General features: G+C 32.6%; 1 pseudogene; it reads left to right on the top strand.

Moving 5' to 3' along the window:
* Positions 1-10,397, top strand: part of LOC129319539 (glucan endo-1,3-beta-glucosidase, basic isoform-like) — a 49,472-nt pseudogene extending 39,075 nt beyond the window's left edge.
* Positions 10,398-19,554: the final 9,157 nt, after the last annotated feature.

Genomic DNA, 19,554 nt, shown 5'->3' with positions numbered 1-19,554 from the left:
AGTTTAATTACTTCAACTATGCTTATATTTGTTCTTTTCAAGGGCAAAATTAAAATTAAAAAAATTTGCAGCATAATGATTTCAAATAAGTTTCCCCAAGCATTATGCCCTTTCTTCATACTATTTTAATCTACAAAATTTTAAACTATTTCAAGAAATAAAATAGAAGTATAATTAAACTCCCTCCGGACCATAAAACAACTTTAACAATAGTCATATTTACAAGACTATATTTTTTCAAAAAAAAAAATTTGACAACATAACAATATAAAATTGAGCATTTTCCAGGCTTACTACCATATTTTGACAAATTGAACATTAAAATAACAAAAAACTCATATTAAAAATCACTCAATCAATCACATTTAACAATTTCATGATTCAAATTTCAAAATTGGTAGCAGACAGAGAATTTTTGTTCAACCAAAATTCAAGCAGATTGTATATGAAATCATCCCCACTTTAAATAATCATAACCCATTCAATCTATATTCAAATAAACTACTCAAATTTTATACAATTTCTTAAAAAAAACTAACGTTTTTTGCATTTGCCAATGTAATCCACGATATAAGGAACCATGGTTGAAGGGAGATGAACCACGAACCTAGCTACTAAAGTGGAAGAGGAAGATGAAATTAGGAAGAGAGAGTGGAAGAGGAAGAAGAAGGAGTAAGAGAGGACTTATGTGTTTGCACACCATACAGCAAATGGACAAAAATGGCAACGGAGGCAAGCGACGGCATTCCAATAATAGAATAAGGTAGGGTTTGGCCGAAAATGTCTACTTGGTGCTTGGGGAAGGAGTTTTAACAATGGGTATTTAGTTTTACAGAGAAAAGAAATGAAGTTTTGAGTGTTTGAAGAGTAACAGCTTCATGAAGATGAACAGACCATTTAAAAGATCTTATTCAATGGTTCTATTAAAGAACTGTTGAATCTATGTTTATTCAACAGTTCCATAATAGAAACTATTAAATACTATAAAGGTTTATTCAACGGTTCTATTTAAGGAACCGTTAAATAATCCAATGATGTCATCAAGCGCTTTTCTAAAGGATTTACTTAACAGTTTGTATATTTAACTATTGAATGTATATTTATTTATTCAATGGTTATATTTTTAACAGCTGAATATTAGCTTTTTAAAATCCCACCTTTTCTTATTCAACATTTTTTCTTATAATCGTTGAATACAAGATGTTATATATAACTTATTTTTTAGTAGTGAGAGGATCTCGATGTCACTCTTCTTACATATGCCATTAACAATGATCTTTCTTTCACACATTGAAAAACATGGAAAATGGGCTAGAAGACCACAAGATAACTTACTGTACTAACCGAACTAGAATGTAGCCCTAAGGTGCATCCTACAAATTAAAATACAAAATAGTCACCTATTCAACTTATACAAAACTAACATAAAAATAAAGGGAAAAAATGGTACCAATTTAATTTAACATCAACATTCAAGACACTTGGGAAAATAAGTTACCTCAAATTTTATTCTCTACTAATTGCTCCCAATTACAATATACTTCAAACCCTTTTTTTCCCAGAATCAATAATAATCATGTGCTTCCATTAATGTTCTACAATGAACTACCCAAATTAGAAAACAAAAAAATAGAGAAATGTACAATAACCAAAACCACTAGAAGATGTTGTGGTCTTTTTGGCTTTTGTAAACAAAAAAAATGTTTTTTTAATAACTTATAATTGTTCCTAATGTTTCCATTAATTTTTATAGAAATATTGTTATTTAATAATTTTATTGATTACACTTTTAAGACTTTTATTAAAAAGTCATACAATCTTATGAATTTTGTTTTGATTCTTTTAGCCCTTTTATGGGCTATAATAAATTAAATTTTGATTGCTTTGCAAATATTTCTTCTAAATTTATTTAGATGTCCTAATTTTGTTTACAAAACAATATTTGTCCTAGCCTATAGCCAAAAAATGTACACAAGAAATTAAAGCTTTTGGATACAATCAAACAAATATATATATATATATATATCAATCCAAAGAAATAAATCATATATCAAACTTCTTCTAGACTTTTGCTAGAATATATGTACATCTTCATTAATCAAATACTAGAGTGAGATGTCATTGAATGGAATAGTTAACACAAGGTTGGAAAAAGAAAGCTTGTGAATCACTTGCTTCATTCATGGTCGAGATTTTGATGAGGGATGCAAGCATGCTAGTGCTATTGTGACACAGAGAATCAAATCTTGAGCATCTCTTTGTAAGGAAAGTGGGAGATGTGAATCTATGACATCTCTTAGAAAAATGCTTTTGTTAGATATATCTGTCAAAGATTGTATTAAACCTGCAGGATGCCTTCTAATGATTGTTTCTAATGCCACCACTCCAGTACCATAAATATCACATTTTTCTATCACAACTAAGGTGTATGCAAGCTTTGCAATTAGTAAATCAAAAATCACTTAGATAAAGTGTAACACAACATGATAAGAGGATAGTAAGGGAAACAAACAAACTTGGAGCAATATAACCATAAGTACCCATTAGAAGAGTTTGATTGGATGAATTGGGATCAAAGTTTCTAGCTATTCCAAAGTTAAAGACAAAAGCATCCATCTTTGAGTTTAACAACACATTACTACTTGTTATATCATGATGGATAATAGGAGAAGTGCAAGCATGATGCAAGTAGAACAAAGCATTTACTATTCTTTTAATGGTATTTACCTTTTTACCCCAATCCATCTCTTTAGCTTTACCTTCTTGATTTAATACATATAAGAGGCTTCTTCTTTCCATCTATTAATATATGAGAAACATACATTTTGTTGTGTAAAAAAAATCTGTAATGCCTTCACTGACATTACCATATGCTCAACTACAAATAATATTAATCAAATTAAAATAATTTGTTTAGAAAGCTTTAAAAATAATGGGATCCCAATAAAAGATCTCCAGAAATAATTTCATAAATTGCTTAAATTACAAAATGTTACACACAACAAAAGCAATAATACAATGTGCATCAAGGATAAAAAAAAACATGTGCAAAATAAGAAAAATAAGTGAAATTTGACACTATGCGCCACGACTCATGCCACATGCGACGTGGCATATGGCACAGAGGCCATAATCGCTCACTTTATGTCATGTGCTGCGGCATACGGGTTCATACACTGTGGCACACACATCTGACTTTGCTGTCAAATGGCAATTTCTAATATGAAATTTAGATGCGTGCCATTTTCACATAAGATGTCTGATTGGGATGGTTCAAGTGCTCACATGAAACTTATTTCAAAATCTAACTAATGACATTAGTTTCATCTTAATTCGATATTTCTATCAAAAATTGAACACCCAAGTGCATTTTGACCATTTTCTGTCAAAATTTTGTCACTTAAGTGTCTCAATTCAAAACCAATTGTCATTAGCCACTTTTTAGGCCTTGACCACGTCCAAATGGACAATACACACCTGATTGACCACACATATGCACAATATAACACACTTACACATATTTGACCTATAAACTTCCCATTTCACACTTGTGGGCCAAATCTCAATTTTCCTTCTATATTCTCATACATGGCCAAATCACTATACATTCACTTCAAACATCTCATATTCACACCTATATACACTCATCCACTAGCCCATCTAGTCATTTCACCATTCACACATATATACAATGGGCTAGGGAGCTCAAAACCAATCAAAAACCACATTTACCACAATATGCACATACTTAAATCCTAAGGCAACTTATGCACAGTCTTTACTAACAATTTACAGAGCCATTACACCAATTCTTACAAAGGCTTAGGTGAGAGATGTCAACTCAGCTTATGTCCTTTTCCTTTAACCCACTAATACTGAAACTTGAAAAATGTAATTAACCATGAGTGAGATAAAAATCTCAGTAACTAACATAGTTCATTAAATGTCTATTACCACAAATAACCATGCCAAAGTTACAAAAACCATAATGTAGCATCTATATATAGTATATAATAGCTAAAACATTGTTTTTACATATAAATCACTTTTTCAAAAACTTTTACACTTTAGCATGATCATTTATCCATCGATCCTCCAAAGCTCCCTGACATAAAACTATAGGCTCTCCTGACTCAGCCATTTGCTGACTCGAGCACACTTTCGGTAGTAAAAACACCTGACCAAAGGTAATCTAACCCACCTATAGACTATGGTTTCCCTCTTTACACACTTGTGATGGAGGCATCATTGACTCGTAATCGCATCTTAACGGGCACTAGGGAGTTGCCAGACTGTCCGGATGTCCCATGGTAATAGTCTTATAGTATGTTGTACTAAATTACTTATGGTAATAGCCCATATAATGCTGCACCAAATGTTTCATTGTGTCAGCCTGACCATATGAATTTTTTACTCACATATCTCCCCACACACACACATCCCTACATATCCTGACTGAACTCCCACTCTCTATGATCATGCTCTTTCACAATTATTACTACTCTCATTCACATTTTCACATAACACTTTTATACATAATATATATGTATCAATTGAAACTAATAACTTTTCACAAATTAATTTTCATGCTAAAATTATTTACAATGTCAAATCATGCATAAAACTCATAAAACAATAAGTTTTTCTCATTTGGTATTTACTTATATATAGTTATGATAGTTAATAAACATAATAAGCTATATGGTTACCTCAACTCTTCTGGTCGATATAAAGGTTTACCCATGTTACTTCCTTACTCGAATCTCTTTCCACTGATTTATTCATCACACACTAAAATCTACATAAAAATTGTCATTCAAAGTCAATTTCTCTATTGACAAGAAGTGCCAATTATTACATTTAAGCACCTAACTGCTTTCAAATCCACATTTCATACTTGATTACACATACTACCACTAATTACCCCTCATTTTAAGTTTTAATATTTTCTAGCCAATTGCTCTCACTACTCTCTCTAAATTAAGGAAAATCTTGCCTATAGCTTCAAAGTTTTATCGTTTCAATTTAAACCAGTCACAAAGTACTAGTTTAGTTCTAAAGAACCTTTCTATTACTATAGAGTAAGAAATCAACTCTTTAAAGCTCCTAAATTCAGTTTCTCACTAGTTAAAACTAAGAAAATAATGTAGAATCAGACGTTAAGGCAGTACATGACTTACTCAATAAGTAACAAGTCAAAAACATTATCCTTGCTCTTGATTATGCTTGCCCTAGCACATCCCTTGCTCTTCTACACATCTGAGCTCCTCTCTTATGTTCTCCCTTTTTGTTTCCATGAGCAGACACGTCCCTATTAATCTAATTTTTGCTCCATGTGCTGTGGCGCATCCATCCCCTACTACGGCACTTAGCACAGTGGGGGAAATCCTCATTATGCTCACACGCTCTACTTTGGGACTCCACTTTTCTACTCATATTTGTTCATATAACATCCCAATAGGTCAAAATAACACTTCACTATAAAGAATCCTAATCTCACATTAAATCACTATTTCATCCACTAATTAGTCATTAATGCAGGATTAAAAATTCAGGATGTTACAAAAGGCATAAAGCTTTATAATGTTATGATGTCAGATTTCAGTCAACATCTTCACTTCATTGTAAAAACTTTTAGGCAGAGATAGATTTTCATATTGATTCTATGAATTTTTTTCAATGCAACAATCCTATTACTGTCATACCCCAATACTAAGAGTATGACTGGCGTGAAATATGAGATAAACTCATATTCTATGAGCCTTGATTAACTAGAGATTTAAGCTAAAATATTGATAGTTGGTTTATATATATAATCATGAAGTTCATAAAATCTTAATATTTTGTAGAAATTTTAGCAGAGTCTCCCTTATAATTTGGACCTCTCAAAATTTCTATAATAGCAAAACCTATCAGCCAATCCAGCAAGGGAGACTAGCTCCATACTAATAGATTATATACTAGACAATAAACCTATGACCTAACTATGATATATGTGAAGCACTAACTTACAATTACATAAAACAATATATTTACATCAAAATAACTAGAACGTGCTTCCATTGTCCCAAAAGCAATACTGCCCCTCAAAGATTAGTAGATAAGGTCATATACAATATTTGAGATCAAAGAATTTTTTGGTGAGCAGTGTTCCAATCGAGATTATGAGTTATAAATAATTAAAAATAAAACGTGATAAGTAGTAACTAATAAATTTGGTTTAAACAAAAGAAGAGAATAATGAGACTTACTTTAATTAATAACAAATGACGAGTTTGCTCAATAGTATAACCATGAAACCAAAAACAACATTGAAACAAGATAAGTTTATCAAAAATTTTCTATTAAATATATATATATATATATATAAAGATTTCAAATAATGATGCAATTAAAAAAATTCCTTTAAAGAAGCAAAAATAAAATGATAAGTTTTAAATCTCATATAGGAGTGCTTTTTAGAATGAATAACAAGCGTGGACACACAATCCATGAGAGTAAAACCAATCAAGCATAGACATACAATCTATGAGAGTAAGTAACCAATCAAGCGTAGCTAAAAGTCACAAAACAAGCGTGGCAGAAGCTATAAATCAAGCACAGGCACCAGACCCACGAAAACAATCGTGAGTACAATACTCACAAATTACCATCCCTCTAATCCATGTGTGTTAGCCTTTGCATGGGGCTTGTAGCTCTAACAAGCACCCTGCTAGCTATGTGTATCATAGCATGCTAAGAGCTAACAAAACTGTTGTTAACATCCAGCGTTCTGAACTCAGTCCCCCTAATTAAAATCGAGCATGCATGGAACAATATTAAACTTAAATAAAGGAATTTCTTAAACATTTTTCTATAACTTATTCAAAATGCTACTCACTCACCTGAGAATTTTTCAAGAATTCTAGAGATTGTTTCTCTAAACTTTTGACTTTTATTCTTATGTTGCCCTTAATGCCCTGACAAATGAGTAAAATTCTAAAATCATTTATCAAATAATCTTCCAAGCATTTGATGGGTATTAATATTCAATCCCATTGATACTAACGATAATACTATAAACAATTATATTCCGAGTATACTTCTGTTAAGCCCACAGATGGTAGATCTCTAGCTTGGGCCTAATTCAAGGAAAGGTTTTATGATTTTTACTTCCTACTAGCTTTCAAAGATGAGAAAGAGGTAGAGTTTCATGCATTTTAGCAAGGGGACTTAGACAAGGAGACCTTTATAAGGAAATTCAATCAGTTGTCTAACTTCTCACATATCTAAATACTTCTAATGATAGTAAGTGGAAAGCGAAAAGGTTATCAAAAAAGATGAGGCAAGAGTACCACCAGTAGCTATCTTTATTGGGCAAGGTGATATATGATGAGATGTGCAATCATCTAAGGATTGTTGCTCATCGAGGCCAAGACATGTAGAGTAGCCAAAGAAGGGATACAAGAGGCTAGTTTTCTTCTGGGTTAACTCTTATTAGTGGTGTAGCTATGAGAGTAGGTTTTAGCTCTAGTTTTTCTTCTGGTGGCTCCTTTAGAGTCGAGTCTTCTTTTGCTTTTGGTAATTAAAATTTAAATAGGGGTTCAAGATCTCAAGGTAATTAGGGTGGTAATATGAGGTTTAGGGTTTTTTGTTTCTCTGGGAATGCTTTAGCACTTTCTTTACAGCTAGTCAAGCTCCAATTCTAACCAAAATGAGGTCACCTTGTGATAAATGTGGAAGGGTTCATTTCGATCGTTGCTTGCTGACTTCAAGTATGGAAAGTTGGGCCATTTAATATGTGTCTGCCTTGATTTGCATGAGAGCTCAAATTGAAGGAATGTGATTCCTAGTAAAGTGTATACGATATCTCAAGAGGAGGCTAGGAAGTCATCAAATATGATTACTAGTACAGTTTTTATCTATGGCCTTAATTTAAAAGCTTTGTTTGATTGTAGCATGGAGCATTCTTTTATTTTTGCTGAGTGCTTAGATAGAATAGGTATGCCTGTTGAGCAATTGCCCTATGATATAGAAGTTTCCTTTACTTCTAGTTTCATCAGTCAATCCAGTGTGGTGTGTGGGACTAAGATGACTTTTAATAGGCAGTCAACTTGGGTGAATGTGATCACATTGCTTATGTAAAGTATTGATTTGATCATTAGTATGAACTAGCTAACAGCTTATGGTGATGTCTTGGATTGTGTGGTTAAGACTATGACTTTGGCAAAAATGCCAAAGGTGATTGAGGAATTTGATAGGATTTAGTCACTTGCCTTCAAACTTAAACTAAAACTAACCTTAATGCAATATAGGGCCAACCCTAGGTCATCTTTCGAGGAATGATTTTAAGTCTAATTTAAAGTTATCTAGTGAAATAAATCACCTAAAGTTTGAAGTTGATTAACTAATTGCTAACCTAATTATCTAGTGAATTAAACTAGCAAACTAAACCTAATTATAAATGAAGTAGCTTCCCAATTTAAGTAGGAACCCTAAGGTATTGCTAATGGAAGAATCCTAATTTCTAATCAAACATGGTAGCTCACTTAACTCCTCTTCCTTAGCTAAAAAAATGCATTTACTTAAGACAACTATCTCAAGTATCCTAGCTTTACTAATTCAATTTCCTAAGTGCTATTACAAGCCCCCTAGGTAACCTTACTAGCTTAGCTCTAAAATTAACCAAGTGTTTAGCTAAAATTCATTCCCAAATGCCACTGCCCAAAGTTGTACCTAAGTTCAAAACTATGAAAACTCAAGCAACTCATCAAGTATTCACCACACAATTACATGCTAGGCTAATACAAGACATTTACCCATTGAAATCATATATTACCATGCAAATTCATAGAGTGGACGAAATTCCAGCAGCACATAGCTCATGAAATTCAACTCAACAATCTTGTTTCAAAATTACAAATTACAAACAACCATGTAACTAAAGTCAAATTGAACTACAATCAACAATAGTCATAGTATTCTAATGGAATTGAAACAAGATGAAGAAATAGTTGAGCTTAACCAAGCGAAGACTTCAAAACTCCTCTTCCATCAACTCTCTCCTAGGATTCCATGGAGACTCTAACTAAAAAACATCAAGAGCACTTTGCTTCCTCCATGAACACAACTAGGCCGTGGCACATGCTTCATGCTTCTTGATGGATTGAGCTTCAAATCTCCTTCTAATTGCTTGGGTAAGGTTGGCCATGGGAGGAGAAGAGAATGGTGGAAGAATTGAGTGGATTTGATGGTGAAAAGTGAAGAAAAGATGGCTGGACGTGGCTGTATGTGTAGAGAGAAAGAAGAGAAAAATGTAGAACAAGATGAACAAGAGAGAGAAAATGTGAAAGATCAGTGAATGGGTGAATGAATCTCATTTGGGACTCAAAATGGTGTGCTCCTAGTGTTTCACTTTAGATGAATACTTAATTAAAAATGGGAAAAGAAAATAAAAAAATGAGAACCTTGTTACACTTACAAGATGGCACCCTCCTATTAGTTTGTAGATAATTCTAATGTGTTCCTAATTTTTCATGTGTCATCCACATCATTTAAGCTAATTTAATCCCTCAAAATATCATAATTTACGTACAAATGATCGGCCATTGACCTCAAGGAGTGTTGACCTCAATTGCCTAATTGATGCATAAGTCACATGCCACCTATATCACATAAATCACATAATTCAATTAAATAGCATGTGATATAAGAAAATATAATTAATATCCAAAATTAAATTCATAATTAAAGGGAGAATTTATTAAATTAACCAAGTTTTAGGTTCCACAAAATTATATAAGAATTTTCACATAAAAATAAACCAAAAACTAGGTCAAACTAAGACACTTTAGAAAGTATTAACTTTTTATTTAATTACTCCCAAAATAAAATAAATTTTAAATTATAATTTCACCACTTATCAACTGGACATAAAATTTACTTTGTCAATTTTTCTTGTACATTTTCTCAAAAGTTTATTTTTTGGATCAAAATACCTCTAGTGCACTAAACCTAGAAACTTAGGCAAAATTTCAAATCTAATGTAATGTGTGCACTTTGAGGTGATAAATCATTAATAAAAAGGTTCTAATTGACAAATAAAAGTGGGTAACAAATATGTTCTATCATAATACCATAGTCATTCTTGTTTTCTTTCTTCTTTACAAACTGAGAAGTTGATTGAGCAGGGTTGTCAAGCTTATGTGGTAGTACTTGCTACCCAGGGATCTAAGGCAGGTAAAGTGGATGAGATTGATGTTGTTAGAGAGTTCCTAGAGGTGTTTTCAGAGAATGTGTCAAGATTATCTTTAGAGCGTGAGGTTGAATTCTTGATTGACTTGGTGTCAGGGATGCAGCTAATTTCAGAGGCTCCCTATAAAATGGCTCCTTTAGAGTTGGTTGAGTTGAAGAAGTAGCTTGAGAAGCTACTAGACAAGGAATTTATTTAGATGTAGTGTTTCTGATTAAGGATCGCTTATCTTATTTATGAAGAAGAAGGATAGTAGTTTGAGATTTTGTATTGATTATAGGTAGTTGAATAAGGTTATGATGAAAAAAACAAGTACCCACTGTCTTAATACCACAGTTTTCTCTAAAATTGACCTTCATTCAAGGTACCACCAGTTGAGGGTTTGTGAGAAGGATGTGGCAAAGATAGCTTTCAGGACTCGATATGGCTATTATGAGTTCTTGGTTATGCCATTCATGTTAACTAATGTGCATGTGGTTTTCATGAATTATATGAACTATATCATTTAGCCTTTCTTAAATCAATTTGTAGTGATTTTTATTGACAACATACTGATATACTCTAAAAATTAAGAGCAGCATACCAGATAATTGAGGATTGTCTTAAGGTTTTTGCGAGATCATAAGCTATATGCCAAGCTTAATAAATGTGAATTTTGGATGAGAGATATTAGATCTTAAGACATATCATGCCGGTAGATGGTATTATGGTTGATTTATATAAGGTTGAAGAAGTCTTGTAATGGGAGAGACTGATATTAATTATGGAGATCCGTAGTTTCTTAGGGTTAGCAAGTTACTACTGATGTTTTATTAGGGATTTTTCCCAAATTTTGATGCCTTCGACTAGGCTGATAAGGAAAGATAGGCCAATTATGTAGGATGATAAGTGCCAGACAACCTTTCTTAAGTTGAAAGAAAAGTTGACGACAGTTCTAGTATTGGTGATTCTAGATCCTAAGAAGCCTTATGACGTGTATACCGATACTTCTAATAAGGGTCTTGGTTGTGTTTTGATTCAAGATGAGAGAGCAGTGGCATATGCATCTCGACAGCTTAAGCCGTATGAGGAGAATTATCTAACACATAATCTAGAGTTGGTTGCGGTGGTCTTTGTGTTCAAGATCTGGCGTCATCATCTTTATAGAACAGAGTTCAAGGTCTTGAGCAACCATAAAAGTCTCAAGTACCTAGTGGATTAAAAAGAGCTGAACATGAGATAGAGACGTTAGATGGAATTTTTTAAAGATTATAATTTTAAATTTAAGTATCATCTAGGGAAAACAAATATGGTAGCGGATGTTCTTAGTCGCAAGACTTTACATGTAGCCTATCTATGGTTTAGGAGCATAGATTAATGAAGTCTTTAGTTGAGACTTCTCTAAGTATGATTGAGTTCTCCTTAAATGGTCTTAAGACTACAATTATTTCTAATGAATTTTAGAAAGAGATATAGGATGCTCAGCTTAAAGATCCAATTTTGCTAAAGATAAGTCAAGAAATTGAGAATTGTGAGACATTGGACTATTGATTTAATGATTTTGGATATATAGTTTTCAAACATAGGGTGTGTGTGTTCTTAACGATGAGTCTATTCGGAAGCAATTGTTAGATAAGAAGCATCATAGTAGCTACAACCTTCACCCTGGTGGTACCAAGATGTAGCTTGACATGCAGTGTCACCAGTGGTGGTAGGTATGAAAAAGAATGTCACAGACTATGTTAGTAAGTGTTTAACTTATCAAAAAGTTAACATAGAGCACCAAAAGCTATCGAGGTTGTTACAAACTCTAAATATTTTTAAATGAAAATAGGACAATATTTCAATGGATTTTGTATCTAATTGCTGAGAACCTAGGCTAGTTTTAACTCTATCTAGGTGATCGTAGATTGTTTAACCAAGTTGGCACACTTCTTACTAGTCAAGACTACCTATACGATTGAAAAGTATGCCAAAATCTACATCAAAGAGATTGTATGACTACACAGGGTATTAAGGGATATTGTTTTAGATTGCGATTCTCGATTTACATCAAATTTATGGCAGGCTATACAAAAGGCTATAAGCATGGATCTAAAGTTCAATACGTCCTATCATCCATAGACTAATAGACAGACTGAGCAGACGATCTAAACATTAGAGGATATGAAGAGATTGTGTGCCTTAGAGCTTTAAAGAAGCTGGGATAAGCATTTGCATCTAGTGGTATTTGCTTACAATAAAAGTTATTACACCAATATTCAAATGACTCCGTATGAGGCACTATATGGTAGATGATGTAGATCTCCTCTCTATTAGTATGACTTGAATGAGAGGACACTGATGGGACCAAATGTGGTAGAGGAGACCAGAAAGAAAATCAAATTGATCCAAGAAAAAGCTTCTCACAGTGCAAAGCAAATAAAAAAGTTATGCTGATAATTGTCATAAAGACTTGTTTTTTGAGGTTGGAGATCACGTGTTTCTCAATGTTTCTCCGTTAACTGTTGTTGGATGCTTGATTCGGGCTAAAAATTAGTCTTCTCAATATGTGGGTCCTTTTGAGGTTTTAAAAAAGGTTGGGCCAGTGGCTTATTAGTTGGCATTGCCGCCTCAGTTAGTGGGTCTACATAATGTATTTCATGTGTCACAGCTGAAGAAGTACCAGTCAAACTTGTTGCTTGTGATAAAACCTAAGGAGGTTGAAATTCAGGAAAATTTAACCTACTAGACTGAACCATTGTGGATGATAAGGATAAGCAACTTAGAAATAAAATAATCTTGTTGGTAAAAGTAATACGGAAAGGGATAGCTCCGAGAGACACAACCTAGGAGACTAAGGATCACATGTGGAAGGAGTATCCGCAATTGTTTCCCAAGGTATGTATCTCTCTTTGGTTCTTGTGTTGGTTTTGAATTTTGGGATAAAATCCTTTTTAAAGGAGGTGAAAATGTAACATCTCAAATTTTTTATAAAAAAGCCCATATTTAAATAAAAAATTTAATTAATTAATTGAATTAATAAATTAAATTATAGGGCAATTTAGAAATTTGAAATTTGGTTAAGTTAATATTAATTTGGGATGAGTTTGTGGGTTTTTAAACCCTACAATAATTTGGTAAAGGCTCGGGTCCAATTAGCACTATACCTGAAATTAAAGACTGGAATTAATGCCCTTAGTTTATGGGCATGTTTTTTTTTTTTAAAAAAAGGAATCACATTTTAGAAAAAGAAAGGGAATCAGTTTTAATTTTTAAAGAAACAGGAAAATAAAAGAAAAAAGGTGCTGAAGAAAAAAGAAAGAAAAGGATTAGATTTTTTTAAATAAAAGGGAGGAGCAAAGAGTGAACAAGAAAGCAAAGAAATAAGGACAAAGTAAGGAAGGGACAGACAAGAGAGTAAGAGGGAGAGGAGATAGTGGAGAGAGGAGGAATAGAGGGAGCTAAGGCTTGGATTCAGGAGGCTTTATGGTAGTTGTGAGCTCGAGTACGAGTTAGGTAAGATCCCTACCTCAATTGTCACTAGAAGAAAAATAATTTTTGATGTTGCTAATCTACATTGGTTTTACAAAAGAAAAACTGAAGTAAAAAAAAGGCTAGGGCAATTTCATAATTTTTTGAAGAGTTTTTACATTGGTTCTTTAAAAAACTGACATGGAAAACTATTTTTTTCAAAAAAAAATTTCTTCTTTTTCCACGCCGGCCTCAAAATAACTAATGCGGAATATAGATACCATGTTGATTTTAGAAAAAACCGACAAATTTGAAAAGTTGCATATGCAACTCTTCAAATCCATTTTTGCTTAGCTTTTTCAGATCCATGATGCAACTCTTATCTCATCTCTTCTTCTTCATTTTTCACTCAAAGCTTCCACCTTTCTCCTCCCTCTGCCATCTGAAGTCTTGTCGGTCACTTTTTCATAGCTGTCTTGCCACCTTTTATTGTCACCATCGCCATTTGGGTTCCATATGTATGCATATTTCATTTCTCTTCCATTTCTTACAAAACTGAAGAGTAACCTTTCCTTTCATTTGAAGTACTTTTCCATTCCTTTTCTACTCTCTTGGTCGTGGGTGGTGTGTGGGTTGCCGTAGGTGGTATGCTAGTGGCTGTTAGCTCATGGGTCTTCCACTTACGGTCTCCTCCTTGCTATTTCAATTTATGAGTGTGGGTGTTGCTCATCTTTCACCTTCCTCTTCCATTAGAAAGATTTTGCTAGCTCTTCTATTGTAAGTCTTTATTTTTTATTTATTTTTCTTAATTTTTATTACCTATTGGTATTGTAATTGGTTGATTTAAGTGAATATTTGTATAGTTGGGTATTTGAATAGATGAATTTGTGCCTTCAAATCTTTATTTTAATTATTAAATTTATACTTCATAATAGTTGATTTAATTGAATATTTTTATATTAGAGTGTTTAGATTGTTGGATTGATTCAACTAACATTATTATTGATCTTCAATTAATTATATATTTTTATATTTTTTAGTATTTTGAACAAATATGTGTGTGGGGGGGATTAACATATTAATTATATGGAGAAGATATTATATTAGTTCATTTTATAAATATATATTTAGTGTAGTTATAACTTGTTGTATAATCATTGTGATTCTGCTAAATGGTTGTTTATACTTGTTGTATAATTTATACAAGTTACAAGTTTGAAGTTTTGGATGTATAGAAAAACAAACAATTTTTTAAAAAAAATTAAACTTTTGACAATGGTTATATAAAAAACCATTGTGAAAAGTCATCTTTCACAACGGTTATCTATTAAATTGATGTTGAAAAAAACAAAAAAATTAAAAGAAATGAACTTTTCACAATGATTATTAAAAAAAAAAACTATTGTGAAAAGTCACCAAGGTGACTTTTCACCTCCCTTCTTTTTACTTCCCCTTAATAACCAACGTAAAAAGTCTAAAATAACTGTTATTAAGAGTATGGATTTTGATCTCAACGCCTTAGTTCTTGTAAGCTTTGGTTTTCTTGGTTTTAGGGAGGTTGTGTTAAATTTTTATATGGTGCTCTAATATTTTAAACGAGCAATTAGATGAAAGAGGAGTTTTGGGCAAAAATTTAATCCCAAGAGATTGGGTTTTACTCTTCAATAGTTTGAGCCTATTTATTTAGTTATAATTGTACTATTTGAATCTAATAAGATTTAAATTAAATTTTGGTTTTCATTATAAGGGCTAATTGTGAAAGTTAGTAATGCTAAGTTAAGGTTTTTGATTGATTAAAAATTAGACAGTTTAGAGATTGGTTTAATGGTGGCTAATAAATGATTTTGGTGGCTAAGTAGTACTACATAAATGATTGGTTTAATATTTGGTCCATTAGGATGGATTATGGCTTATTGACCCAAGTTGTGTGGAAACAGTTAGAGATTTGTCCATGCAGTACAAAAAACAGCCCTAATAACATAAAAGTAGGCGTAAAAAGTTTGAAATATCAAAAAACACAAGTATGAAACTTAATTAATGCGCTTACTTGTTAATTAATTCCATCATATCTTTGCGATTATTTGAATCCCCACTACCAGAACATAAGAAATAAATGGCCAATTTCTCATATTTCTTCCTAGCCGGATTGACAGCAATCAGCATCCAATGATCCCTAAAATAATTAACAATTATGAAAAATGTATAATAAATTAAAATAGTTGATAAAATTAAGAACACATTAAATATAATAAATAACTAACCCTTGACCGTAAGGTATCAAGAATAACCTCCCTCCCTTTTTAGTAGTCCTAGCCTTGAATGAATTACACAGTCGCTTTGCTTGATCTTTATGATTAGAGTCCCTAATGTCACGAAAACTAGCAACATCATAAGGATAAATGAAGGCAAAAGTCCTAGTAAGGTCATAGGGCACAACAAGTATATGGTAGAGAAATCTAAAATAAATAAATAAAATAGATTAGTAGATATTTATAAAAATAAAAAAATTATCGTGTAGAAAGAAGTATCTCAAATAAAAATCCATGACAGTCATGCTAATCATGGCATGGTGAGCACTTCATCTACCATTTCGAGCGTGATGTGATTGACATGATCTTTGTCATACATGTCATGCTCAAATAAGACGTCTACCGCAACAAAATTATGAATACTTCTTTGCATGTCTGCATATGCCCCTAGTGAAGTCAAGAATTTATGTGACAATTGAGGCTCCGTCTTTTGAAGCAAGGGAGATGCAACAATCTTCAATTCATGCCCAATCGATTGTTTGGCAGATAAGTCTTTTTCCTTAGACTATATAAGAAAGGTAGTCAGAGATCATGAGTTCTTATGTAAAAACAAAGGTAAGAAATTACATATATACCTTATCTTTACCTATCAATCTTACAAGAGCAGTGGGCTATGCAACAAAGATGCCCAATGCATCTCCCACAGTCATCACATGCTCAGTAGGAACGAGCAGCTTATAGTAATCATTTAAAGAAACTTTAAGACAAGCTCGCACATGGCCTGGAGGAATTGGCATATTATGTATAGTACCCCTAGGGACATTATACATTACACTAATTGCAACCATATGACAATCTGGATTGCTTGCCAAAAACTCACATTTAGCTTCGCCTTAAACTAATGTAAAGATATAAGTTATTAATATAAAATTAATTTAACTAAAGAAAATATTAATATTACCTCAGGAAGGTTCGGATGAGAAGGCTGGGCTGTGGTGCAATTGTCTCTCTTACTGGTTGGACTAATATCCACCGAGTTGATGTCTTTCCCTAGGATGTGAGCAAGACATGAACAAAGTGGTGCAACCTATCAACCTCATGTTTTAGCACATTGAACTCAGCTGAAGAAGGCGTTATAGTTTTTGCTAGCTTTGAAGTCCCATTTGTTTTACTTACATAATCCCTCTTTAGGCTTTGTTGACTGTAACACTTAAACTAAGTTAAAGAACCTTGTTAAATGATTGAAGTTCTTTAACTTAATTCAAACACAAATTTGACTATTAAGTAATTTTATTACTATGAAAAAAATTAGGCAGCATAACGACTTAAAAATGAATATTCCATAGCATTTTACCCTCACTTCATATTAATTTTAATTCCTGTAGTTTTTAATCTAACCAAATTCAATACTCAATCATAACAACAACCATGTTCACAAAATATAAAAAGAGGATAAAGGAATCATATGGTCATTGCTAGAAATCATGCAAATATTGATATCAAACTAACATTAAAATCAAACTACAAAGTTCAAACCAAATGCATGGGACAAACTAAATTTAAAAAAAAAACCCTCACAATATAATGTAACCAATATCAACCTAAACTAAAATTCGACAGCATAACAGCTTATAATTGAAAGTTTCCCAAGCATTTTGCCCTATTTTCAACCCAACTCAAACACAATAGCAATCAAATTAATTCGTAACAAAGATTTAACAATATAATAGTTAATTCAACAACCCACACAAATTCAAATCTGATTTCATAAATCTACAATTAATGCAACAACTCAATTCTAAACAACATAAATTACTAATTAAACATAATACAACTCCAATCAAACTAATAGCCAAACCAATTTCAATCTTTCAACCATACAAATTGAAGAAAAATCCAGAAGAGAAAAGCAACTATCAATATAAATTACAAAAAAAATCCTAAATTTAAGTCAAGTAACATACCTTACCACAAATTAAGCAAAATGGAATTCAAATTGCAATCCACCAAGTAAAAAAAAATCAGTAATTGCTAACTACTGCCACAACCATGCTGAAAAATTTAACTATGCACACATTAAAAGAGGAAGATGAAGAGGATGAAAATAGCTATTGCATTGCAAAAATAAAGAAGAAAGAGGAAGGATGATGACCCTTAAATAGAAATTCACCTAGAGAGATTCTTCAAGCACTTGAACTTCACAATTTGAAGCACATACCATCCATGCTGTCAAGACCCAAAGAAAATGGATGGGTTTGGTCAAAAATCAACTATTGATGGACTGAATGGAATTTGGGGCAGTTAGGGACTTTATGGCACTAGCAAAGATAGGGGAGAGACCTCGGGCAAGAAGGGTCTCATTTGAGACTCAATTAGTCAGTGGAAATTGAAGCTAGGGCATAAAGAAATTGAATCTTTTGGATAATGGCTCCAAGGCAAGTGTAGATTGGTTCGATTTTGGGGTAAAGTGGCTGAGAAGAAGAAATTGTAGAATGGTAGAAAGGGTTCTATTCGTGAAAGAAAACTATAATTTAAATATAAAGGGTTAAGTTTGACAGTTAAGGATTTAACCATCACCGTCAAACTTATGTTTAAAATTTTCATCAGGCCATAAGTTTGACGGTTCAACTGAGAACCGTCAAATATTGTGATCTATATATTTGACGGTTAAGCAATTGACCATTAAATATATGTTTGCTCATTTTTTGCCTCAATTTATTTAATGTTTATATTCATAACCATCAAATATTTACCCATCAAGTATTTTAATTTTTGTAGTAGTGTTAGTACCTATTGAGGTATGGTGTTAGAGATTCAAACTCTTTAGTATCGATGTGATGTGGTGTTGGAGTTAACAACACCCCATTATGTGTATTGGGGCAAACCATAATCTAAAAGTGAGATTGAACACCTTTGGTTGGGTGATTCTACCATTGATAGTGAGGTCAGGGCCAATGAGAGCATATATTGGTTTAAGGCGAGCTTATGATTTCAAGTTAGGATGATTTAGAGGTTTGATCAATAGTGATCATGCTATAAGTGGAAAAGTGGTAAAAAAGTGGTAAAAGAAGTAAAATGGATTATATAAATGAAATTTGAAGTGAATTGGTATTACATGTTATGTTTAACTGTATAATATACTATGCTTTCATATAGTTGCATGTGATAGTTGTTAGTAGTGAGTTATTCTATTTCTAAGATTTTATCTCACCCTCATGGTTACATGTTTACAGGACAGAGCAGTGATTAAGGCAAGGGAAAGAGTCTAGAATGACATAGTGGTGCCGTGACTGTGCGACCTCTGAGTTTGTTTGATGAACTAACTGGATATGAATATTGTGTGTGTGTGTGTGTGTGTGTGTGTGTGTGTGTGTTGCCATAAGAGATTGCATGCATGTTTGAGTTGTGCTTTGTGGAAAATGTAGTAATTTTTATGAATCTTAGCCTATATGTGTGAATATGTGATAAAATGAGTAAATGGGGCTACAATTGAGTTATGAATGTGTAAAGTGGAGATTTGCAGTGAAAATGTCTAAAGGGAAGTTTTAAGCCAAATTGTAAAAATTTAAGAAATGTGGAGACGAACTATTGAGTGGCCAATTTGTAATATATAGGTATATATGTGTTATACCCATATATCAC

This window comes from Prosopis cineraria, unplaced genomic scaffold, assembly GCF_029017545.1.
Source record: "Prosopis cineraria cultivar Desert tree isolate PC_DT_omini unplaced genomic scaffold, ASM2901754v1 PC9, whole genome shotgun sequence".
Lineage (NCBI taxonomy): Eukaryota > Viridiplantae > Streptophyta > Magnoliopsida > Fabales > Fabaceae > Prosopis > Prosopis cineraria.
Note: the sequence above shows the minus strand (reverse complement) of the source record. Positions and strands in the feature narration are given on the sequence as shown.